At 37.6% G+C, this 26,349-nt stretch overlaps 1 long non-coding RNA gene across 5 annotated transcripts in view; it reads right to left on the bottom strand.

The window, feature by feature from the left end:
- Positions 1-26,349, bottom strand: part of LOC125120032 (uncharacterized) — a 164,523-nt gene that overhangs the window by 51,260 nt on the left and 86,914 nt on the right. For all 5 annotated transcript variants that reach the window (XR_007133232.1, XR_007133234.1, XR_007133230.1 and 2 more), the window contains 2 exons: positions 21,848-21,977; positions 3,532-3,701 (listed from right to left, as the gene is read on the bottom strand). This is a non-coding gene — a long non-coding RNA (uncharacterized LOC125120032). The remainder of the gene's footprint in view (positions 1-3,531; positions 3,702-21,847; positions 21,978-26,349) is intronic.

Below are 26,349 nucleotides of genomic sequence, written 5' to 3'. Positions count from 1 at the left end.
AGCTTTGTAAGTACCCCATCTTTAATCATCTCATTAGCATATAAGGAGCACTCTGATCACTGGAAACCCCAAGGGTTTTAGGAGTTCTGTGCCAGGAACTAGGGCAAAGACCAAATACATCTTTTTATTATGCCACAACAGCACCTTGTACCACAACGTCTCACTTAATATTTGCTAACAAACGATGCAGTCTCCAGTGGGTCACTCCAGAGTTCTTTCTCCTTTTCTTCCTTCCTTTTGAAGGATTACTAGATTTTTTAAGCCAAAACTATACATGGACTTAAGCTTCTTCTTCCCCTCTAGCTAGCTAATCTAGAGAAGACAAAGTCTGACTGGCTTCCAGAATCCTAGGGCATTTCACACCTCAGACATCTCAACCACAGGGAGACGTAAAGGAGAACATTCACAAAGATTTTTGAGAAATGGAACCTCAACTATTGATAGGCAATCTGCTCCTGTCTCCTCAGAGTTGTACCCCTTCTTGTCACCTTTACAAGCCACAGATCCTGCTGGCCTTCATGAAAGTATAAAGTTAGGACTGGATGGCTATTTTTGCTTATAGAATATGTTGCCCTGAATGCTACCAAAACGACTTTATATTCTGGCTAGTTCCTCAACAATATGAGTCCCACTTTATACTTTTAAAGTTCCAAGGTGATGACCATTTTACACATCATAGGGAAAGCTGGATCTCTACCAAGAAAAAAATCAAAACCAGGGATAAAGAAAATGCAGAATGTAGGGATATTCTAAATCCATTAACAGAAAAAAAAAAAAAAGAAAGAAACTAATCAGGTCCATTCAGGGCTGATATGCCTTGAAAATATGATATTAAACTGGTATGAAATTCCAGTTTAAGTGAGGGAGGCATGAAGAGTGTTGAAGTTTTTTAGTCCATCAGCAAAGCTAGCTAACAATCGGATGGACTCTCAAACTTCTCTACAGTAATAGCCTTCTAATATTAAAAAAAAAGGAACAAGCTCCGTGACCAAACCCTGAAGTTTCAAACTAAATAGTTATCTAAGAGCTTAATCAGGTTGTTTTGGAGAATATTTTTAGCCTGCTCACACACCCTTGGCTCACTTTTCTGTGGAAGTAGGAGAGCAAAAGATACAAAGGAGATTCCTGAATTTCCTCAGCTGTGTCCTCTAGCCACTGCATCCTCTGTGCATGTGATACCTCCTTTGATCAGCAGCACACAACAGCATTATTTCAGGTTACTGATCAGAAAATGAACCCAAGAAGAAATTGTGATCAATTCCAAGAGCTTACTAGAGACACCTGATATGGAAAAGAAATGCCCAAAGCAGTTGTTCTAAACCTAGGTGATCATTCTAAATGACTTATGGGGGAAGGGAAGAAGGGAACAACCAGAGGTCATTTGAAAGAAAGACAGTGAGAGAGAATTGAGTGGATATCTGGACCCACCCAAGATGTATGAATCATATGTAGAGGTGGGGACCAGGTATCTTTTTTAAGCCACATTGACCTACCCACCCCACCCTCACTGGCCACACTGTACAATAGAAGCAACATTAATTTTCCTTTCTAAACAATACTCACTTGGATTGGTTACACTGGAATTACATGGGGAACTTGGATTGGTTACATTGCAATTACATGTGCAGATGTATATTCCACACTCCCTACCCACCTACTCATGCCACCATTCTGACCAACCTTAAGTGGTGGCACCACTATGCATTGCACAAGGGCTCTCTAGGTCATTTTGACCCTCCCTTGCTCCATTTATCCTCCCCAATTCCCCACTGAGAGCCACTAAACGCTAGTTCTCTATTACATTCAATTACTAAAAAGAAATATATTTGGGTCACACATCTTAATTCCCTGCTGACATACCTTAATGGAATTAATATTTAACAATACACATTTGACTTAGATCAGAAATGCTTGATAAGGGTTATCTCCTTGAATTTTACATTGTTAGATCTTCTAGAAAATCAAATTCAATCATCTGATACATTACTCAACATCCATTACATAGACCTTCACAAAATGCTATGTCTGACAAGAAGGGGTACTCCAGCAGAACGTGTCTGTGTCTTTCTAACAGACAGTGATAATGAGATACCACAAAGCATTTGCCCTGCTGCCTCAGCTACTAGAAAATAAGTATTTTTTTTTTAAGCAGTAACTATACATATTGGTGAGGATCCTTAGAAATGGCTTGTAAGGCAATGCTATCTCTTAGAACTTTCTGTGATGCTCTAGAAATGTTCTCCCTCTACTCTGTCCAAGTCATTAGCCAGTAGGCACATACGATGAGTGAGCACTTTAAATGTGATTAGGGTGATGGAGGAGTGAATTCTAAATATTATCTGATTTCAACTCATATAAATTTAAAGAGCCACATGCGGCTAGTGGCTATATGGAACAGCATGATTCTAAGAACACTTTTTATATTTAGAGGTAATACATATGCATAAGTAAGATGACACAAAAATGCTGCAGCAGTTTCAACTTAGGAACAAATGCTATGTGTAAATTGTTAGAATGTCATTGGCTTTTGGTAGATTATTCAAAAGGACTTGTGTATTTCCAGGGTTAACTAAAGAAATTTGGCTGCTGTCAATAAAAAATAAGCTCAGATCCTCTCTCTGATGCAACCTGATTTAACTGGATGTGCCTCCTGGCCTGGGCTGTTACTGCTGGAACTGCTGGGACCTGATGGTACAAAAGCTGGCCTTCCTCTGAGCAGGGCCACCATAACCCATCTGATGGGCAGGGTGGTGACATTTACTCTCCCCTCAGCTAGGGACCCTCCCCCATTGCAACCTCACCTGGTAAAGGGAGGGCCAGTAGGTAGCTTTAAGGCTTTGTTCATTCATATCTGGAGGGCATGTTCTCTTTCCAGTGAAGGGCCCGGTGGGTTTGTAGGGTTTCTTAGCCTAGGTATATTGACTTTTCAGGACCTATAATTTTGTGTTGTGGGGACTTTGTTGTGCAGTGAAGGATTTTTAGCAGCATTCCTGGCCTCTAGCCATTAGAAGCCAGTAGCATTCCCCAACCCTCCAGTAGTGCCAACCAAATATTTCTTCAGACATTGTCAAATATCCCCTGAGCAGCAAAATCATGCCTGGTTGAGAACCACTAATCTAGACAGTAAATTCTTGGAATATGAGCTACTTAGAAAAGAAGAAAAATCTCAGTTTTTTACTTTATTTTTTTAAAATCCCTAGTGCCTAGCAGATGCCTGGTATGTGATATACACTCAATTAAGCACTACTTGAATGAATGAATAATTATTCAATGAATAATGAATGATTTTTTTTAACATTAAATATCTCTCCCATTGCCTAGCCTAGTATAAGATTCAATCAACAGATATTTTCTGGTTGGATGATATTCTTATAGGTTAAAAAATAAGTAGGAATTCCTACTAATGATTATTTCTAAGGAAGAAAAATAATGGGAAAACTGTCTTTTTTTCATACTTTAATGTATGTAAAGCAATTTCCTGGCCTGTTAGGGGTTTTAGTAAACAGTTTAAGTCTAAAAATATAGTCTTACCAGTTCCAAAATAAGCTCCATACTTGTCTGTGCATGAGGAAGCCAGACTCCATCGCCACTTGATCTGTCTCTTCAATGAAGTTGGTCCGGGTGCTGAGGTAGGTAGGATCCCTTCCTCACTGACTGGTGGAACCAGTCAATGCCAGCACCAGAAAAGCTCCCAGGAACCCCTGCATGAGGGAAACAGATGGCTCAGGTCAGTTCGAAGTTCTGGAACCTTTAAGCCAAGTTTGCCAGCATATGATGCTTTTATCTCATCTCTCACCATCAAATACCAGAAAATAAGCTGACTATCTAATTAAAACTAAACCTTTGCACCTAACATGTAACAGATGTTTTGCCTCCGCAAACACATCCCATAAAACTTCAAAGAGAAATTAGTCATTCCCAGAGTTCTCACTGTGGCTCAACGGTAAAGAACCCAACCAGTATCCATGAGGATGAGGGTTCGATCCCTGGCCTTTCTTAGTCGGTTAAAGATTAAGTGTTACTGTGAGCTGTGGTGTAGGTCGCAGACACAGCTCCATCTGTCACTTCTGGGGCTGTGGCATGGGCCAGCAGCTGCAACTCTACTTTGTCCCCTAATCTGGGAACTTCCATATGCCGCAGCTGCAGCCCTAAAAAGACAAACAAACCAACAAACGGCATTCCCACCATGTACAGATTTGAACCAGTGACAATGACACATGTAGCACAGTCTGCCCTTTACTGTTGACCTAAACAGTGTATGATAGTTTAAGATTCTTGAAAAAGATTTTTTATTTAACAGGAAATATCACTAAGTTCCATATTGCTGGCTGAACATTTAAAGAACAGCTGTATCAAACAACCAAAATCATTAAGTCATGCTGCTCTTTTATTAAGGACAAGGTCAGCGCATTTATTGTGATTAAAAAGGAAAAAGAAGAAAGAGCAGCTGGTTGTAAAAACCCTCTCTTTCCTTAGAGCAGGGACATATTAGAATCACCTGGGCAGCTTTTTAATGTCCCAAGGGTCAGGCCACACACCAGACAAATTATATCAGAATCTCGAGGTAGTACTTGGGCATTGCAAATTCTTTTAAGTAAATGTTTTATTTCAGAACAGTTTTAGATTGACAAAGAATGCCAAGATAGTGGAGATTTCCCATATTCTGAATGCTAGTTTCCCCAGTTATTAACATCTTAGTATGGTACATGTGTTACAATTACGGAGCCAATATTGATACACTATTATTAGCTAAAGGTCACACTTTTTTCATATTCCCTCAGTTCTTCCCTAACTTATTTTTTGTATTCCAAGATCCTATTTAGGATTTACATTTAGTCATCATGTCTTCTTAGGCTCTTCTTGGCTCTAACAGTTTCACAGACTTCTTTTGTTTTTGATAACCTTGATGGTCTTGAGGAGTAATGATCAGATGTTTTGGAGGGTGTCCCTCAATTGGGATTTGTCTGCTGTTCTTCTCATGATTCCACTGGGGTTATGTGCTTGGGGAAGAAAACCACAGCGGTAAAGCCATTCTCATCATATTAGATCAAGGGTACACATATCAACATGACTTCATTGCGGATGCTGACCCTAATTATTTGGCTAAGAGACTGTTGTCAGGTTGGTTTCATGTTGCTCTTTGCTCTCCTTTCTCATACTCTACTCTTTCAAAAGAAGTCATTATGTTCAACCCACCTTAAGAAATAGGGAATTATATTCCACTTCCCTGAGTCATTATGTTCAACCCACCTTTAACATAAATTATATAGAATTCTTTGATATGGAAAATGCATCTATTGTCATCCATTTATTTACTCAAAAATCAATTCATATCACTATGGACTCATTTTCTTTATTTTTCTACCTTGGGTTTCAATTATATACTACTTCATTTATTCTGTTGCTCACAAAATAAGTGTGGCAGCTTTGGCCATTGGGAGCTCTTTCAGGTGGCTGTATCCCTCTGACATCCCCATCACAGGTGTTGCTGTTTTTTTGGGCACTTTCTTACTTTTTGGCACTATAAGACGTTCCACGTTCATCTTGTATATTTTCTACCCTAGTCCTAATATCAGCCATTTATCCAAGTTCTGGTTCCTTTGGCTGGAGAATAATATGAGAAACTAAGATCTGGGAGATAGGTGTACTCTTTGCTCCTAAGGTGTTACTGCCTCTAGGCCCTCCCTTGTTGACAGAACAAGGGCGTATATGTGTGTGATTACTAACCCATGTATACACATATAGCTATGACTTCTATATGTAACCATCTGTATCTGTACTAAGCTAACATGAATCCATATTGATGTCTCCAACTCTAATCTGTTCCACATGGATGATTCCAACCTCTTCCTTTTACTTATCTGTTAAATTCCTACCAAATTTGGCTCCCACTACTGCCCATCTATTTACTTAATTGTTGAGTTTCAGTTTGCATACATAGTGGTATGAAAGGTGTTAACCTGTATCACCCTAGGAAACAGCTTTATCAACTAGAGTGCTTATATACATTTCCTTTTGCCTTTAGTCTTACAGACTCCACTCATTTCTGAAGCTATTTAGATCAGTATCATTTTTTTCACCTTTCAATGTGATTGTTTAATACATTCATAATACAGTTATATTCATTTGTCACAATTCTGCATTTCACCTTGGTATTCCCAACACACTAAATGATTTTTTAAATTTGCATACATTAAGGTTCCCTTTTTGTTCTATAAAGTTCTATGGGCTTCTGACAAATGCATGTCATGTATGTATCCACCATTACAGTTACCATACAGAATAGTTTCAACTCTCTTAAATAACCAACACCCCCACTTTGCTTATTTCAACACTTTCACTTTCCCTAAGTCCCTGGAAACCACTGATCTTTCTACCAACTCTATAGTTTCACCTTTTCCAGACTGTTATATAATTTGAATCATATAATATGCTGCCTTTTTATACTGGCTTCTTTCACTTAGCAACTTGCATTTAAAATTATTCAGGTCTTTTTGTAGTTTGATACTCATTTCTTTTACTGCTGAATAATATTCCACTGTTCAGGTGTACCAGATTTTGTTTATTTACTCACCTACTGAAGGACATTTTGGTTGCTTCCAGTTTTGGAAATTATGAATCAAGTTGGTATAAATATTCACATGCTGGTTTTTTTATATGGATACAGTTTTCAAATCAATAAACACGTTTGACCATTGGATAGTATAACTACATATAGCTTTATAAGAAACGGCCAAACTCTCCTCCAAAATATACTGTTCTGCATTCACACCAGCAATGAGTGAGACTTCCTTATAGCTCCATATCCTTGTCAGCAGTGGATGTTGTCAGCTTTTTTTTTTTTTAATATTAGCCATTTTAAAAGGCATATAGTGTCATCTCACTATTATTGTAAATTGCAATTCCTTAATAACAAATGATGTTGAATTTCTTTGCATGTGAGAATTTGCCATCTCTGTATATTATTTGTTTAAATGTCTGTTCAGATCTTTTGGCTATTTTAAAAAATGACTATTTCTTTGCTGTTCAGTTTTAAGAGTTCTTTGTATATGTTGGACATAAGCCCTTTATCAGATATGTGTTTGCAAATATTTTCTTGCAGTCTGTGGCTTGTCCTTTGACTCTCTTAATAGTGTCTTTCACAAAATAGAAGTTTTTAATTTTAATAAAATCCAACTTATCAAATTTTTTTAATAAATCATGCTTTGGATCATATATCTAAAACCTCATGCTCAAACCCAATGTCACATACAATAAAATATAGGAGAAAGTTACAGGATTTTAGCTTTGTATATTACATTTAGGTCTATTATCCATTATAAGTTCATTTTTATAAAAGTGTAAGGTCTGGGTCTACATCCACTTTTACTTATGGATTTCCAATTGTCTGAGCATCTTTCTCTTCTGAGTTGCCTTTGTTCCTTTGTCAAAGACATGGTGACTTTATTTGTGTGGGTCTATTTCTTGACTCTCTGTTTGGTTCCACTGGTCTATGTCTCTATTCTCTCCCAATGAACACCATCTTGATTAGTGAAGCTTTACAGCAAGTCTTGAAATTGGGTAGTGTGACTCCTCCAACCTTGTTCACTTTGAATATCATGCTGAGCATTTGCTAATTTTTTTTGAAGCTTCCCAAATGATTCCAATGTGTATCCAAGGGTAATAATCACTGCCTTGGAGGCAGCTGGGAATAGAAACAAGAATACGGATTTTAAAGTCAAGCAATCTTTTGTTCAAACTCTTGGTCTGTAGACAAGTCAGTTGAAATCTTGGGGTTTCTGTTTCCTATTCAGGGAATGGGAGATTAAAATACTTACTGGCTGATCACAGCATAAGAACAGATAATTTAAAAATTTGTATTGAGGAGTTGCCATTGTGGATCAGCAGAAACGAATCTGATGAAGATCCATGAGGATGCAGGTTTTATCCCTGGCCTTGCTTAGTGGGTTATGGATCCAGCATTGCCATGAGCTGTGGTGTAGGTTGCAGTCATGGCTTGGATCTGGCATTGCTGTGGCTGTGGTGGAGGCTGGCAGATACAGCTCCAATTTGACTCCTCACCTGGGAACCTCCATATGCTGTGGGTGTGGCCCTAAAAAGACAAAAAAAGTAAAAAAATTAAAAATAAAAACAAAAATTTTTATTGAAACATAAAAGACCTTAAACTGCCAAAACAATTTTGAAAAGAAGAACATAACTGGAGAAATCATGCCCCTTAACTTCAGACTATACTACAAAGCTACAGTAATCAAAACAGTATGATACTGACACAAAACAGATACATAGATCAAAGGAACATAATAGAGAGCCTAGAAATAATCCCACACACATGATCAATTAATCCATGAAAAATGAGACAAGAATACACTATAGAAAAAGGCAGTCTCTTCAATAAGTGGTGCTGGGAAAACTTGATGTCCAATATGTAAAAGAATGAAATTAGAACATTTTCTCACACTACGAATAAAAAATAAGTTCAAAATGGGTTAAAGTCCTAAATGTAAGCGCTGACACCATAAAAATCCTAGAAGAAAACATAGGCAGAACACTCTATGACGTAATTGTAGCAATGTTTTTTGATGTCTCCTAAGGAAAAGGAAACAAAAACAAAAATAAGCAAATGGGACCTAATGAAACTTAAAAGCTTTTGCAGAGTAAAGAAAACCACAAAATGAAAAAACAGGCTGCCGAATGGGTGAAAATATTTGCAAATGATATAACAAATGAGGAGTTAATATTCAAAATATGTAAACAGCTCATACAACACAATATCAAAGAAGCAAACAACCCAATTAAAAAAGGGGCAGAAGAATTAAATAGATGACCACAAATAACAAATGCTGGCGAGGATGTGGAAAAAAAGGAACCCTCGTACACTGTTGGTGGTAATGTAAACTCTACAGCCACAGCAGAAAACAACATGGAGTTTCCTCAAAATATGAAAACAAGAAATATCGTATGATCTAACAATATCTGAAGAAAATTAAAACAGTAATTCAAAATGATCACAGAACTAGAACAAATAACCAAAAATTTATGTAGAACCACAAAAGACCCAGAATTGTCAAAGCAATTCTGAGGAACAAAAACCAAGCAGGAGGCATAACTCTCCCAGACTTCAGGCAATATTACAAAGCCACAGTCATCAAGACAGTGTGGTACTGGTACCAAAACAGATACAGACTAATGCAACAGAATAGAGAACACAGAAATAAACCCAGACACCTATTATCAACTAATCTGTGACAAAGGAGGCAGGAATATAAAATGGGAAAAAGACAGTCTTTTCATCGAGTATTGCTGGGAAACCTGGACAGCTGCATGCAAATCAATGAAACTAGAACATACCCTCACACCAGGCACACAAATAAACGCAAAATGGCTGAAAGACTTAAATATAAGACACCATCAAACTCCTAGAAGAGAACATAGGCAAAACATTCTCCGACATCAACCTTACAAATGTTTCCTCAGGTCAGTCTACCAAAACAACAGAAATAAAAGCAAAAATAAACCAATGGGACCTCATCAAACTGACAAGCTTTTGCACAGCAAAGGAAACCAAACTGAAAACAAAAAGATAACTTACAGAATGGGAGAATATAGTTTCAAATGATGTAGCTCACAAGGGCTTAATCTCTAGAATATACAAACAACTTATACAACTCAACAGCAAAAAAGCCAACAACCCAATGGAAAAATGGGCAAAAGACCTGAATAGGTGTTTCTTCAAGGAGGATGTACAGATGACCAACAAGCCTATGAAAAAATGCTCAACATCCCTGATTACTAGAGAAATGCAAATAAAAACTACCACAAGATACCACCTCACACCAGTCAGAATGGCCATCATTCATGAGTCCACAGATAACAAATGCTGGAGGGAATGAGGAGAAAAGGGAACCCTGCTGCACTGTTGGGGGGAATGTAAGCTGGTACAACCACTATGGAGAACAGTTTGGAGATACCTTAGAAATCTATACATAGAACTACCATACAAACCAGCAATCCCACTCTTGGGCATATATCCGGACAAAACTTTCCTTAAAAGACACACATGCACCTGCATGTTCATTGTGGCACTATTCACAATAGCCAAGACATGGAAACAACCCAAGTGTCCATCAAGAGATGATTGGATTAGGAAGATGTGGTATATACACACAATGGAATACTACTCAGCCATAAAAAAGAACAAAATAATGCCATTTGTAGCAACATGGATGGAACTAGAGACTCTCATACTAAGTGAAGTAAGTCAGAAAGAGAAAGACAAATACCATATGATATCACTTATATCTGGAATCTAATATATGGCGCAAGTGAACCTTTCCACCAAAAAGAAAATTATGGACTTGGAGAATAGATTTGTGGTTGCCAAGGGGAGAGGGAAGGAGTGGGGTGGATTGGGAGCTTGGGGTTAATGGATGCAAACTACTGCCTTTGGAATGGATTAGCAATGAGATCCTGCTTTGTAGCACTGGGAACTATGTCTAGTCAATTGTGATAGAGTATGATAATGTGAGAAAATAGAATGTGTCCATGTATGTGTAACTGGGTCACCATGATGTACAGTAGAAAAAAAATTGTATTGGGGAAATAGCAATAAAAAATGATACATGCACCCCAATATTCACAGCAACATGATTTACAAAAGCCAAAATATGGAAGCAATCTAAGTATCCATCAACAGATGAATGGAAAAGGGTGTTGTGATATATACAAATATAATGGAATAGTACTCAGTCATAAAAAAGAATTTGCCATTTATAAGAACAAGATGGATTTGAAGGGTATTATGCTTTATGAAATGTCAGAGACAGACAAATATTGTATGCTGTCACTTATATATGTAATCTAAAAAAATAAAACAAATGAATAAATATAATAAATAAAAGCAGACTCACAGAAAGAACAAACTACTGATTATCAGTGGGGAGAAGAGGAGAGGGGCAATATGGGGCATGAGATTAAGAGGTATAAATTACGTAAAAATTAAAAAAGCTACAAGTATATATTATGTACAGGGAATATAGTCAATATTTTATAATACCTATACATAGAGTATAATCTATAAAAATTTTTAATCACTGCTGTATATTTGAAACTAACATAATACTGTAAATCAACTATATTTCATTAAAATAAAATAAAATAGTTACTAGCAGGTTTTTTGTAAAAGCAAAGTTTGGGGAGTTCCCACTCTGGTGCAAAGGATTAGAGGTGTCTTTGGAATGTTGGGGCTCGGGTTTCACTGTGGCCTGGAACAGTGGGTTAAGGATGCAGTGTTGCCACAACTATGGCATAGATCACAACTGTGGTTAGGATCTGATCCCTGTCCTGGGAACTTCATATGCTGCAGGGCAGCAAAAAAAAAGTTTAAACTACCCTAGAATAGGGTTGAGTGTGTAGCAACTGACCAGTCAAAATGAGTTCCTTTTCCTCCATTTTAAATGCTTTATTGACTATTCTGATGGTGGAATCTTCCAATATTACGAAGGATTGGCATAGTTATTATTATGAAATATCTCCTAATAGATGCATAAACATGCAGGATGAGTTATAATCCAGAGTTTTGCCTCTCATGGAACCTGGCAGCCTAGAAAAAAGAAATAAGCCTATTTGCAAATTTTTTTAGAAGGGAGTGATTCATGTTGAAACCACACGGAATTAATACTGGTCATTTTTTAACTATTAAGGGAATGGATGAGAATTTACTAACTGCATGGAAACAAGAATAAGTAGCAAATAGTACATGTGATTTTAAAAGGTGGGTGAAGAAAATGATGTGTTTTGTGTTTTTTTTTAAACGAGGAAAAGAAGATGACCAGGTAGCAACAATGGATCAATTTATGACTATAGCTTTGTACTTTAAAACATTTGATACATTGTTTTAGTACCACTTTACTAAGTGGGATTATTAGGTAAAAAGCATAAGCAGTTTAACGATTTTGGTATAAATGTCTTCCTGTTTTCCAAAAACCCATGCTTCATTCTATAGAGTAAAAAAACACAGATATAGCCAAATCAAGTAAGCAAATAACAGCAATATAACTAAAAGCTAGAAAAGATGAAAAGAGGGTAAAATAGGAGTTCCCGTTGTGGCGCAGTGGTTAACGAATCCGACTAGGAACCATGAGGTTGCGGGTTCGGTCCCTGCCCTTGCTCAGTGGGTTAACGATCTGGCGTTGCCGTGAGCTGTGGTGTAGGTCATTGCAGATGCGGCTTGGATCCCGCATTGCTGTGGCTCTGGCGTAGGCCGGTGGCTGTGGCTCCGATTCGATCCCTAGCCTGGGAACCTCTATATGCCGCAGGGGCGGCCCAAGAAATAGCAAAAAAAAGACCAAAAAAAAAAAAGATGAAAAGAGGGTAAAATAAAAGGTCTACATTTATCAAATACCTTTTTCTCCAGACACACTAGGGATTATACACATTTAAATTAATTAATTCTTATGACAAAGTTATACCATTTTCACTTTATAGATAAGAACTAAGGTCACAGAAAAACTAAGTTGCCACAGAGCATACAGTTCACATGGCAGAGCCAGAAAGCCAAGTATGCCTCAAATCCTAACAGTTTCTTTCCATCTCAAAAATCACTGTACCACAATGCTTTGACTCTTTAATTTCAGAAAAGGAGAAAGAGATAGGAAAAATTTTAATTTCCCAAAAATATTGCCAATATTCTTATGCATTTTATAAACTGAATCCTAAATTTTGCTTATTTTGTTGTATGGATAGTCTAAGAATTCCTTTAGCAGTTCTGAAAGGAAAGAAATATCTTTCATTTCTTGCAAGACACAGACAGGTGCATTTTCACCACAACCTCCCTAAGACAGTAACCACCCTCTTGTATCTCCCCAGAGCCCTCCATCATTCCTGCTTGTAAAAGATCTGCCAGCCCAGCAACAGTGGCAATAATGAGATCCAGCCACCATATAACAGATGCTGCTGACTCACAGGAGGGAGGGACCAGGTCCAGATGTGACTCTCCCTCTTGCGGCAACATTAAACCCAACCAAATCCTTGACAATAAAACTGACAACAAATTTCACAGAAAGGAAAATGTCAAGGGGTCAGAAGTGGTCACAGAAACCACTATAGAACCCAATTAAAATTGGGGATTTTCCAGCTTATCCATGACAGGTATTTTTGTGTACTTTCCCCCTCATGTCCTCAAGGAGAGATGATGAGATATGAACCAAAAATAGGAAACATAACTCTAAGAAAGGAACTTACAGAATATATGGCAGTAGGTACAAAGCAATATAGGAGTAATTAGAGATACTCTAAGTGCAACTTCTGCCTGGACATGGAAACTCCAAAGGCATATGGAAACAAGCTGTTTTCAGCTACCTTGGAGGCTGCACAAGGACCAAATCCACTTCAGGGGGAATGTATTTTTGAAAAGAATTGTTCTTTCAGAAAAATTTCCAAGTGGGAAACACGATGGAAGAACAGAGGACTTGAACTCACCTCCTCTCTCAAAAACACTAAAATCACATTTAACTACTGAAAAACCACTGATAAAAAAAGACCAAAACCTATTAGGGAAAAAAAAAAAAAAAAAAGGTGTTCTATACCCAAAGACAAAGAAGAAGCCACAATGAGGTGACGACCCAAAAACTGAAAAATAATTATATCAAAGAAGTTCTCCCACACGAGATAAATTTCTAAGCCTCACATCAGGCTCCCCAGGCTGGGGGTCTGCAATTTGGAGGGGGAGCATTGGCTTTGAACGACAGCAAGGCTTCAGTGCAAGAGCTCCGTAGGACTTAGGGAAACAGAGATTCCATTCCTGAATGGCACACACAAGATGTTGTGAACACTGGGACCCAAGGCAAAAGCAGCAATTTCATAGGATCCTGGGCCAGCCCTACCTGCTGGTCTTAGAGGGTCTCCTGGGGAGGCAAGGAGTGACTGTGGGTCACTGTGGGGACAAGGACACTGGTGGCCAGTGCCAATGTATACTCCAGAGAGTATACATTGGCATGAGCTCTCCTGGAAGCTTCCATCTTAACAGCTAGACCTGGCCACACCCAACTGCCTATAGGCTCCAGTGTGGGGATGCCTCAGGCCAAATGACCAACAGGGCGGGGACATAGTCCCACCCATCAGCAGATGGCTACTTAAAATCTTCCTGAGCCCACAGCCATCTCTAAATATACCCCTTGACATGGCCCTTCCCACCAGAGGGAAAGACCCAGTCTATCCACCAGTGCATAGGTACCAGTCCCTCCTACTAGGAAACCTGAATAAGACTCTGACCAGTCTCACCCACCAGAGGGCAGACATCAGAAACAAGAAGAAATACAATCCTGGGGTCTGTGGAAGAGAGACTGCAAACACAGAAAGTCAGACAGAATGAGACAGCAGAAGAATATTTTCCAGGTGAAAGTACAAGATAAGGCCCCAAAAGAACAACTAATTGAGGTAGAAATAGGCAATCTATCTGAAAAAGAATTCAGACTCATGATAGTAAAGGTGATTCAAGATCTTAGAAAAAGAATATAGGCACAGACTGAAGAGATATAGGAAATATTTAACAAAGAGCTAAAAGATATAAAGAACAAATAGAGATGAACAATACAATAACCTAAATGAAAAATAGACTAGAAGAAACAAATAGTTAATGAAAACTAAAGACATAGAGAAAATACTAAAAGCAACTAGGGAAAAGCAACAAATAACATGCCAGGGAATCCCCATGAAACTATCAGGCTAGTTTTTCAGTAGAAACTCTGAAGGCCAGAAAGGAGTGGCGTAATATACTTAAAGTGAGGAAAATGAAAAACCTATAACCAAGAAAACTACCCAACAAGGTTCTCATTCAGACTTGATGGAGATTTAAAGACTTTCATCAACAAGAAAAGTTGAGAGAATTCAACACTACCAAACCAGATTTATGCTAAAGGAATCTAAGTGGAAAATAAAAAGCCCTAACTAAGAACAAAAAAAAAATCACAAAATGAGAATCCTCAGTGGTAAAGACAAGCATGCAGTAAAAGTAGGAACTCATCCATGTGCAAATATGATATCAAAACCAGAAATCATTAGAAAAAAGATAGAAGAACAAACAAAACCCAGCATTAGTAGAAGGAAAGAATTCATAAAGATCAGAGCAGAAATAAGTGAAATAGAGATGAAGAAACAATGGAAAAGATCAATGAAACTAAAATCTGGTTCTTTGCAAAGATAAACAAAATTGATAAGCCTTTAGCCAAATTTATCAAGGAAAAAATGAGAGGTATAAATCAATAAAATTAGAAATGAAAAAGAGAAGTTACAACCAACATCACAGAAATACCAAGAATCATAAGAGACTACAACAAGCAACTATATGCCAATAAAATGTGCAACTTAGAAGAAATGAACAAATTCTTAGAAATGTAAAATCTTCTAAGACTGACTAAGGAAGAAATGGAAAATATGAAGAGACCAACCACAAGTACTGAAATTGAAACTGCAATTTAAAATTTCCAACAAATAAAAATCTAGGACCAGATGGCTTCACAGGCGAATTCTATCAATCATTTGGAGATAAATTAACACTTATTCTTCTGAAACTCTTCCAAAACATTGCAAAGGAAGGAACACACTCAAACTCCTTCTATAAGGCCTTCATCACTCTGATACCAAAACCAAAGATACCACAAAAAAAAATAAATAAATTACAGGCCAATAAACAGATGAACATAAACAAAAAATCCTCAACAAAATACCAGCAAACTGAAACTAACAATTCATTAAAAGGATCATAGACCATGATCCAGTAGGATTTATTCCAGAAATGCAAGAATTCTTCAATATCCACAATTCATTTAGTGTGATATACCACATTAACAAACTAAAGAATAAAAAGCATATGATCATCTCAATAGATGCAGAAAAAGCTTTTGACAAAGTGCAAAACCCATTTACAATAAAAATTCTCCGGAAAGTTGGCATAGAAGGAATCTACTTCAACAAATAAAGGCCATATATGGCAAACCCACAGCTAAGATCATTCTCAATGGTGATAAGCCAAAAGCACTTCCTTTGAGATCAAGAACAAGAAAAAGATGTCCATTCTCATCACTTTTATTCAACATAGTTTTAGAAGTCCTAGCCATAGCAATCAGAGAAGAAAAATAAGTAAAGGAAGCCCAAATTGAAAAAGAAGTAAAAATGTCACTATATGCAGATGACATGTTACAATAGATAGAAAATCCTAAAGACGCTACCAGAAAACTGATATAAGTCATCAATGAATTTGGTAAAGTTGCAGGATACCAAAATTAATATACAGAAATCTGTTGCATTTCTATACACTAACAATGAAAGATCAGGCAGAGAAATTAAGGAAACAATCCCATTTACTGTCACATTAAAAAAGAATAAAATACCTAGAAATCAAACTATCTAAGGAGACAAACCTCAAAACTACAAGGTGTTGATGAGAGAAATTAAAGATGACACAAATACAGAAAGATATTCTTGGACTGGTAGAATTAAAATTGTCAAAATGACTATACTACTCAAGGCAATCTTCAGAGTCAACACAATTCCTCTCAAATTACCAATGGCATTATTCACAGAACTAAAATAATTTTTTTTAAATTTGTATAGTAACACGAAAGACCCCAAATAGCCAAAGCAATCCTCAGAAAGAAAAATAGAGCCAGGAGTTCCCGTCATGGCACAGTGGTTAACGAATCTGACTAGGAACCATGAGGTTGCAGGTTTGATCCCTGCCCTTGCTCAGTGGGTTAACGATCCGGCATTACCGTGAGCTGTGGTGTAGGTTGCAGATGTGGCTTGGATCCTGCATTGCTGTGGCTCTGGCATAGGCTGGTGGAGACAGCTCCGATTCGACCCCTAGCCTGGGAACCTCCATATGCCGCGGGAGCAGCCCAAGAAATGGCAAAAAGACAAAAGAAAAACAGAGCCAGAAGAATCAGGCTCCCTGGCTTCAGACTATACTACAAAGCTCCAGTAATCAAAACAGTATAGTAGGCATACAAAACCAGAAATATAAATTGATGGAACAGGATATAAAACCCAGAAATAAACTCATGCACTTATGGTAAATTAATCTATGACAAGGGAGGCAAGAGTATATAATGGAGAAAAGGCAATCTCTTCAGTAAGTGGTGCTGGGAAAAGTGGACAGCTGTATGTCAAAGAATAAAATTGAAACATTCCCTTAACACCAAACACAAAAATAAACTCAAAATGGATTAAAGACCTAATTTAAGGCTGTATTCTATGAAACTCTTATAGGAAAACATAGGCAGAACACTTCTTTACATAAATTGCAGCAATATCTTTTTAGATCCACCTCCTAGAGTAATGAAAATAAAAACAAAAGTAAACAAATGGGACCTAATTAAACTTAAAAGCCTTTACACAACAAAGGAAACCATAAACAAAATGAAAAGACAATGCACGAATGGGAGAAAATATTTGCACATGATGAGATAACAAGGGACTAGTCTCCAAAATACACAAACGGCTCATACAGCTTAATAGCAAACAACAACAACAACAAAAAAAACCTGAAAAACCCAGTCAAAAATGAGCAGATCTAAATAGACATTTCTCCAAAGACAGACAGAAAGCCAAAAGACTTGTGAAAAAATGCTTAGCGTTGCTAATTATTACAGAAATGCAAATCAAAACTACAATGGCATATCACTTCACAACGATTGGACTAGCCATCCTCAAAATGTCTACAAACAATAAATGCTGGAGAAGGTGTGGAGAAAAAGGAACCCTCCCACAGTGTTGGTGGGAATGTAAACTGGTACAACCACTATGGAAAACAATATGGAGGTTTCTTAAAAAACTAAAAATAAAGCTACTACATGGCCCAGCAATCCCACTCCTGCACATATATCCAGAGGAAAGCATAATTCAAAAATATATATGCACTCCAATGTTCATTGCAGGACTACTTACAACAGCTAAGACCTGGAACAATCTAAATATCTATCTACTGAGGAATGCATAAAGAATATGTGAGACATATATACAATGGAATATTTTCAGCTATAAAAATGAATGAAATAAAGCTATTTGAAGCAATATGTGAGGACCTAGAGATTATCACACAAAGTGAAGTTAGATAGTGAAAGACAAACATTATATGATATCACTTATTTTTGGAATGTTAAAAAAAACACACAAATGAACTTTTTTGCATAATAAAAACAAACTTAATAGTTACCAAAGGGGACAGGTCAGGGAGAGGGATGCACTGGGAATTTGGAACTGGCATATGCACACTGTGGTATGTGGAATGACTGGCCAGTGGGGACCTGCTATATAGCACAGAGAACCCTACCTAATATTCTGTGATAACCTATATGGGAAAAGAACCTAAAAAAAAAATGGATGCATATATATAACTGATCACTTTGTTGTACAGTAGAAATAAGCACATTATAAATCAATTATACTTCAGTAAAACTTATTAAAAAGAAATGAAAAAATAAAAAGAAGGATATTTTATGCTCAAAAGAAAAGAATGAAATAATGCTATTTGGGGCAACATAGATGGACACAGAGATTATCATAATAAGTGAACTAGGTCAGAGAAATACAAATGTAGCATCACTTATACATGGAAACTTAAAAAAGGATACAAATGAACTAATTTGCTGAACAGAAACAGACTCACAGACTTAGAAAACAAATTTATGGTTACCAATGGGGAAATGTGTGGAGGGGGAGGGATAAATTAGGATTTGGGGATTAATAGATACATATTACTATATATAAAACAGACAATAAACAAGGACCTATTGTATAGCACAGGAACTCTACTCAATATTCTGTAATAACCTATAAGGGAAAAGAATCTGAAAAAGAATAGATACATGTATCTATATCACTTTGCTGAATCACTTTGCTGTATACCTGAAAAACAGCAGTGTAAATTAACTATATTCCAACATAAAATAAAAATTTGAAAAAAAGGAAAAAGATACCTGAAAACATTCTCTATCATGTAAACCAGGATGATATGAACAAATGGTAACTGTTAAATTTTAGAGATTTTACTCATAAGAGAGACACATAACTTTCTCCCCATACTCATGCTGACAATCTCTGGTGGGAGTGTTTCAAAAATCACCTGTCTAGAGTCTGGTCTTCCATTTTATAAGTCTAGAAATTCAATTTTGCCCATGTATTCAAAACTACTCAAGTTCTCTGGGATGTTCATGCTCACTGACTTTTAAGATTCTAAAACACAAAACAGAATGCCAAAAGTGTAAGTTTTTTTTCATTTATAGTATTTTTGTTTGTATCTTTTAAATTAAAAATAGTGGAGAAGATTTTTTATTAGTTATAATACTAATATCAGGGCACCTTCTTGTATCAGTTATCTACTGCTGTGTAACAACTACGTCAAAACTCAGAAATTTAAAACAGCACATATTTGTTTTTGCTCAGACATCTAAGTTCAACAGAGAAGTTCTGGGCCGGGATCTCTTCGCTCTGCATGGGCACTTGCTGTCAGCTTGTGGTTAGGCTACAGTCTGGCTGGTCTAAGATGGCCTCACACATGTCTAGGCATACATGTTACATGGCAATCAGCCAGAGCAGCATGAGTAAATAGGTTTTGTTTATCATCTGTGAGCAAGTTGGCCTGCACGTATTCCCACAATGGATGTGCAAAGTTCAGAGAGAGAGAGGGGAGTATTCAAGACCATTTTATTTTACTGGCCAAAACAAGTCACAAATCCAGCTCAAATTCAAGGGGTAAAGAAACAGTCTCCAGCAATTAATAGGATGAGTCATAAAGTCATATACATGCCACGGGAAAGGAAATAATTGCAGCTATTTTGGCATCAATTTTCCATAGCTCCCTTTTTGGGGCTCTTTGAATCTGAATTAATAAGCAGAATTCACTTGATAAATACAAAATTAAATCTAATTGGATAGTGCTCAGGGGTTATTTCTACTAACCTTCAAAAGAACTTGATCAACTATCCTTGATCCAAACACAGAATGTACCAGAATACCACATTGCCTTTCTCTTGCCCCATCCACAACCCTGAATGTCCATTTCAAGATTACCTCTCAGACTGGACTCTTTCTGCACATGCCTGCCACTAAACCCTTTCATTCTGCATTGCTTTTGCTGGTTTCATTTTTCTGGAGACACTTGTTTCCACATAAATTTTCTTTCTGTAGTCCCTATAATTATTACTATGTTAGGTTTTCAGTCAATAAAAATTTAATTGCTGCTAAAATTGATGCAGGAAAAGAGAGAGGAATACATTGTCTCTTCATCTCCCACCTCCTCCTCAGGGGCATAAAGGCATCAGAAGATCCAGAATCTGAGAGGAGAATCCTTTTCTTTTTTTCTTTCATTAGCTATTGCTATCATGACTGGGAATTTCTGGCCCTATGGTTCATAATTCAGTGGAAAGGCCCAAATGTCTGTGGGCCACAGATTTCCTGAACTCTTCTGGAACTGAAACCTAGTTATTTTGCAGAAATTGAAGGAGCCCAAACCCTGTCAGAGTAAATTAGCATTTAGGTATTCAACACTGCTTTGGAATGAGTCTTTCTGTAGAAATTAGTTTTCTAGGTCACTATTCCATTACACAGTGCCCTTCTTAGGAGAGCTCAAGGGAGAAATTTCTCTCTGATCTTGAAATGGGAAATAGTTGGGCTGCTTCTTAGTGCCTGGGGTGGTTTTGTGGTGACTGTTAAGACAGATAAGGTGGACAACGAATGTGAGGGCATCTCTCTGGTTTAGCGCCAAGACTGCAACCCACCTCTGGAAAATCTATGGGACTTCTGGTGTTAATTTTAGATGTGAACTTCACACCTGACTTTGCCTTATCTTTTCTAGTTCTATATACTCTCTATTCTGCTTCCCTCATTCAATTATTGTTATGTTTATTTTGTCCTATTTAAGATAATTATTTAAGCAGACTCAAATGCACTTTAAACTTCAGAGAATAAGCAAACAAATGCCAATTTCTCAAGAAATCTACACTTTAATTTTTAAAATACTTTTTAAAATTCTACAATTTTATCTATTTTGATAGAATTCTTCCTTTTCAATTTCAGATACTACGGCTGGATTGATCATACTTCTCAACAGTTCCTTATCATCTTTGGTTTAAGACCACTCTCATTTTTTTTCTTTTTCCTCTTTATCTCAGTGATATTCCTTACCTGTTCCATGGCACAGATTTCAATGTGCTTAATACATGCCCTTTTGTTTGTCTGTGTTCTTATAAAATATAAAGTTTAACATGCATAGATATTAGTGGTATGCAAATATTATTACTGTAAACCTCAATCTTTTTCAGTCAACACTGCATTTTTAAGACCCATTTATTTTGCTATGGATATAGCTAGTCTGTTTGCTGAATAGCATGAATCCAACACATTTGGCTTCTCTGCTCCCAAACTGCCTTCAATCCTCAACCACCACAAAAATGTTGTGAAGACAATCCTTACACAGAAAGGGAACACTTTTGACAATGAAAAGGGTTCTATTCATGATTATACCAAGACAGCATATACATATATGATAAGTGTCTCAGGTAAGCTAAAATTCCTATCACCTTACTCATATTATTAGCTTTTTGTATTTTTTTCTTTAATTTTCACTCTTGTATCTTTGCCCATTTTTCATTGATGTATCTGTCTTATTGACTTGAAAGAGATGGAAAATTTTCTAAAGTGAGCATACATTTCTTTGTCTTCTTAGTGCTTAACTAGCATGACAATGCTTTCTGGCAAAACTAGAATCACATGACGATGAGTATAAGTAACAACGCTGGGGTTATAGGATTCTGGAGTTATGTGGGTACAAATTGTTACAGACTGAATTACATACCTTCAAAATGCATGTGCTGAAGCCTTAACCCCCAGAGTGACTATATTTGGAGATGTGGCTTTTAAGCAGGTAATTCAAGGTAAATGAGGTCAGGACGTGTGGATGTCCTACTCCAATATGGCCTGTGACCCTATAAGATAAGAGAGAGAGAGACACTGAATAGGTGGTGCACACGCAGAAAAAAGTCATGTGAGGACACAGCAAGAAGGCAAACATTTGCATACCAAGGCAAGAAGCCTCAGGAGAAACCAAACCTGACAATACCTTGATCTCAAACTCCCAGCCTCCAGAACAGTGAGAAAATAAATTTCTGCTGTATCAACCACCCAGTCCTTGATATTTTGTTAGGGCAGTCCTAACAGACAATTACACCCATCCATATATAGGAAACATTTTACATTTAGTCATCGGCATCTTTCTCCTAAGACAAAATGAAAGATTCCCAGCTTTGTGATATACCAGATGTTATAACCTGGCTGTCTTTCCATAAAATTATTCCCTGAGTCAACAGCAAAAGTAGCCATTTGTCAAATGATTTCCTCAGACCACAGTAAACCTCTTTTTTTAATTGGAGCTATCTATGTCCTCTGTCTTAGCAGCATCTTTCAAAGCAGCAATAGGGCGTGAGTACTGCCAGCCAACCTTTCCGCTCTCTTTTATATAACTCACCCTCCTTATTCACAGGTTTGAGGGGGGACTATCTCTCAGCACTTAAAAGTTTGAATGGAAATTCATTGGAAGGGGCTTACTTTAAAAATTTATCAATTCCTCATTCTCCAGGCAAGTAACACTTTCCGAAGACCTGATACCAGAACAAGGATGGAAAATGTTTCATTTCATAAAACACCAACCAAATTGACAATGGTTATGTAGAACATTGTGTTGAGAAAAATGCAAAGGCTGGATGTGAACTCAGTAGGTAAAAGTGCCATGATGGACTTGTAAAGTCTGCCATGGCCCTGGTGTCAGGTAGGATCAGCCATATGTTGGCCATCTCTGTCTGTGTAGATGTTCACTTTGTTGTTAATGGTTGACCATGGGGAAAAAATTCGTGATGTAGGCATCCTCCAAACTTTCATCTTGAATATTATGAGTCTGGAAGTTCAGTGTATTATGTATAAGATGAATAAAGCCATTTTGTGATATCATCTTATCTCCATTTTCTTTTCTAGAAGATGCCTGGTTAACAGCAAGTCAATGACAATGGCAGCCCTGAGTGTTTTCTACATGCCCAGCACTGATGTTACCATTTTATATCTATTAACTCAAACTACACAGAATCCCCATTCTACAACTAAAGCCACCAAGGCCAATGAGGTTAAGCAACTTTTCAAAGTCATGGAGCCAATAAGCAGGGGTTCAAAACCAGAAATGTGATCACTTCTAAATATGACATCGTTTTGATGCCTGCAAAAAAGATGGTTAACACTTTCTCAGTAATTCATATGATTTTTTTCACAAGAAGCTAATAATAAAACATGGTTTCTTTAGGTAAACTCACAGTACTGATGTAAAAATGAAAATTAAAAAATGTGGAGGCAATTAAGGGAAAAGATTGCTCATCCATCCATGTATTTCTGGGGTGTTTGAGATGCTTACTGTGCCATGCCCTGTGGTGAGCTTTATAAAGATGATCTCATTTAGCCCTGAAAAACATCCTAGGAAGTGTTTGTCCCTACTTTATGGATGGGGAAATAAAGGCAGAGAAGTGAAGTAACTTGTTCCCAAATCACACAACTGATGAGTGGTGAATCCAAGATCCCAACCTAAGTGGTTTGACTTCAGAAGGTGCGTCTTTCAAACCACGCTTTACCCTGAACCCCAGATTTGCAAAGTTTTACTAGGTGGGCCTCCAGATTAGATACAGGTAAAAATCTTAAACTCCTCTAAATTGCTTACCTCCTTCAGCACTTGGAGGCATTTTACAACTTGCTGTATGACAACTGGAGTGCTTTATACAAATTAATCAGTTGTGTCATTTCTAGGAAACTGTTCAGGGTATAGACTGTGTTCAGAAATCAGGTATTTATTCCCATGGAAAAGTCCATTAATTCTTTTTCAGCTACATGATTTCCTTTTTTTTTTTTTAATCTTATTTTCCAACATGATATCCTCGATGATTGACCAAAGACTCTCTCAAGGGAAACATATGTGGTTCAAACACCTGTGTTGTTCCTTAAGAAGCTTATGCTTCTGCCATGTGATGCTGGATGGGTCTATATTTTTTCCAAGTGTGGAAAGTCTGTCATAGGTGGTAGGTGATGGTTTCCGGGACAGCGCTAATTATTTTGCCACTTCTGTGTATGTCATTAGCAACATGTATAATCCCAAACATGGTGATCAGATCTTACAAACCTGTAAGGAACCTAACTACAAGGTGCCATCATAAACTCCACTAGAAATTGTTTACAAAACCTAATTCAACACCATGTTTCGGCATTCTCCAGAGCTAAGCTTATCTTGCTCGGCTGTTTGTTCTCTATCACACTGCAGATCTCCAAGTCACCAGACCTTCTGGAGAACACCCTTGAATTCCTAATGAATGTCCTGTGACTCTACGGAATTTAATGGCACCTGGCCCAACTTTTAACTAAATGGTGCTCTCCACCACCACCACCTCGGCTACCCCCAGCCCCTGCTGGAGAGCTGACCCCTGGGCCTTCAGCTTCATAAACCTAAGCTTCAGATACTTTCCCTTTACCCCACTGTGATATTGCTTTATCCTTCCCTGCCCCCCACCTTCGTCATTGTATTTCTTTTTCACTGTTAGTACCCCGTATCTGCTACCTATAACCTTTATGGCCATTCTTTTCTCTACCTGACTCTCTCATTCATATATTTTTATTTTTTTCTTTTGATGTCTATCTTCTTCCTCTATTGCTTCTCTCATGCTCCATGGCTTTGGACTGAGCTGAGAATCCATGTGAGTGGCTCTCTTTCAGTTTGGCTCTATAGAGTTGCTGCCCTTTCACCCTCCACTTAAAGAAATTCTTGAAATCATCTGGCAAATTTGTATGTGTATATGTGGACATGTGTGTGCATTTTGCTGGGGAGAAGACTGTGGTAGACCCTATGGACCATCTATCCCAACACTATTCACAATTCCCCATGCCTTGACTTCCTTTGTCAAAGAGGCTAAAATCTAAAATTTTCAATTCCCAATGTTTCCTTGTTTTAACCCATGGGAAGGAAAGCAAAACTTAAACAGCAATGATGAGGAAGAGGGAAAGATACCACTTCAGCTGACTCAAGACATGTTCGTCTGATCTGTTACAGACATAGCCACAAAGCAGTTTGTCTCTGTAGGTGTCCTTAGTTTTTGAAGCCTCAGAAAGTCCATTTCAACACCACCACCACTCCATTCAGTGTAGGGAATGCTTCCTGAAAGCCTCGTCTCTCAGCAGATGGTGATATTTGATTTGCTTAACACCCTGGCACCTGTCACCAGACTTAAAAACGATGCTTAATTAATTGCTTATATTAAAGAGCTGGCACTTTCTGCATTTGTTTCACACTTCCAGCCTCAATCGTGTTTTTGTTTCAGCAATAATATTTACATGATTAGCAAGTAGTCAATTCATACTATAGTGTGGACCTGAGCTGTTTAGGGGACTTCCCAAAGTAGATACCCTTGACAGGTGTGAAAAAATAGGCGTTTTTCACAGAAAGGGCCAGGCACAAGATCTTCTGCTTGTTTGTCAATGAAAAATTGTGCTTGGATAAACAAATATTCATGGAGAAGTGACCTAGTCTACGTGTCAATCAACATTTCCAAGGCCCCATGGGGGCTAAAAAGAAGTACACTCACCAAGAAGTCAAGGAGTCACAGTATGGAGTTCCTGTCGTGGCTCAGCAGAAATTAATCTGACTGATACCCATGAGGATGCAAGTTCAATCCCTGGCCTCACTCAGTGGGTAAAGGATCCAGTGTTGCCATGAACTGTGGAGTATGCTGCAGACTCGGCTTGGATCCCATGTTGTTATGGCTGTGGTGTAGGCTGGCTTCAGCTCCGATTTGACCCCTAGCCTGGGAACTTCGGTATGCTGTGGGGTAGCCCTAAAAGGCAAAAAAAAAAAGTCATGGTAAACTTAACTCTATTTTTGCTTCCCCCTCTTTTTTTTTTTTTTTTTTTTTGCTCTAAGATCTAGATGCATAGATTAGGAAGAAGTATTTTACATTAGATATGTGAAGTTTCAATAGGCATTTGCTAAGGTCTCCCAAAATATGATTATGCAAAAGGAAGAAATATATGGCCTGCATGATACTACCATTAAGTAGGTCTGTGATGTTAGATGACACTAGGATGTGAACACATGTCAAACTGGAAAGAGGTGATATGCCACAAGATTATCCCATGCAATATTTTTAACCAAGAATCTACATAATGATACAGAAAAGCAGAATTACATCTTTTGATAACTGAAAGTTGGTAGGAATAAAAGCATTTTGGATGACAAAATTCTTGATAGAAAGGACAGTGTGTTGAATTGTAACACCATGA

Source organism: Phacochoerus africanus, chromosome 2 (genome assembly GCF_016906955.1).
Source record: "Phacochoerus africanus isolate WHEZ1 chromosome 2, ROS_Pafr_v1, whole genome shotgun sequence".
NCBI classification, from domain to species: domain Eukaryota; kingdom Metazoa; phylum Chordata; class Mammalia; order Artiodactyla; family Suidae; genus Phacochoerus; species Phacochoerus africanus.
This window is presented reverse-complemented; position numbering and strand designations above follow the sequence as displayed.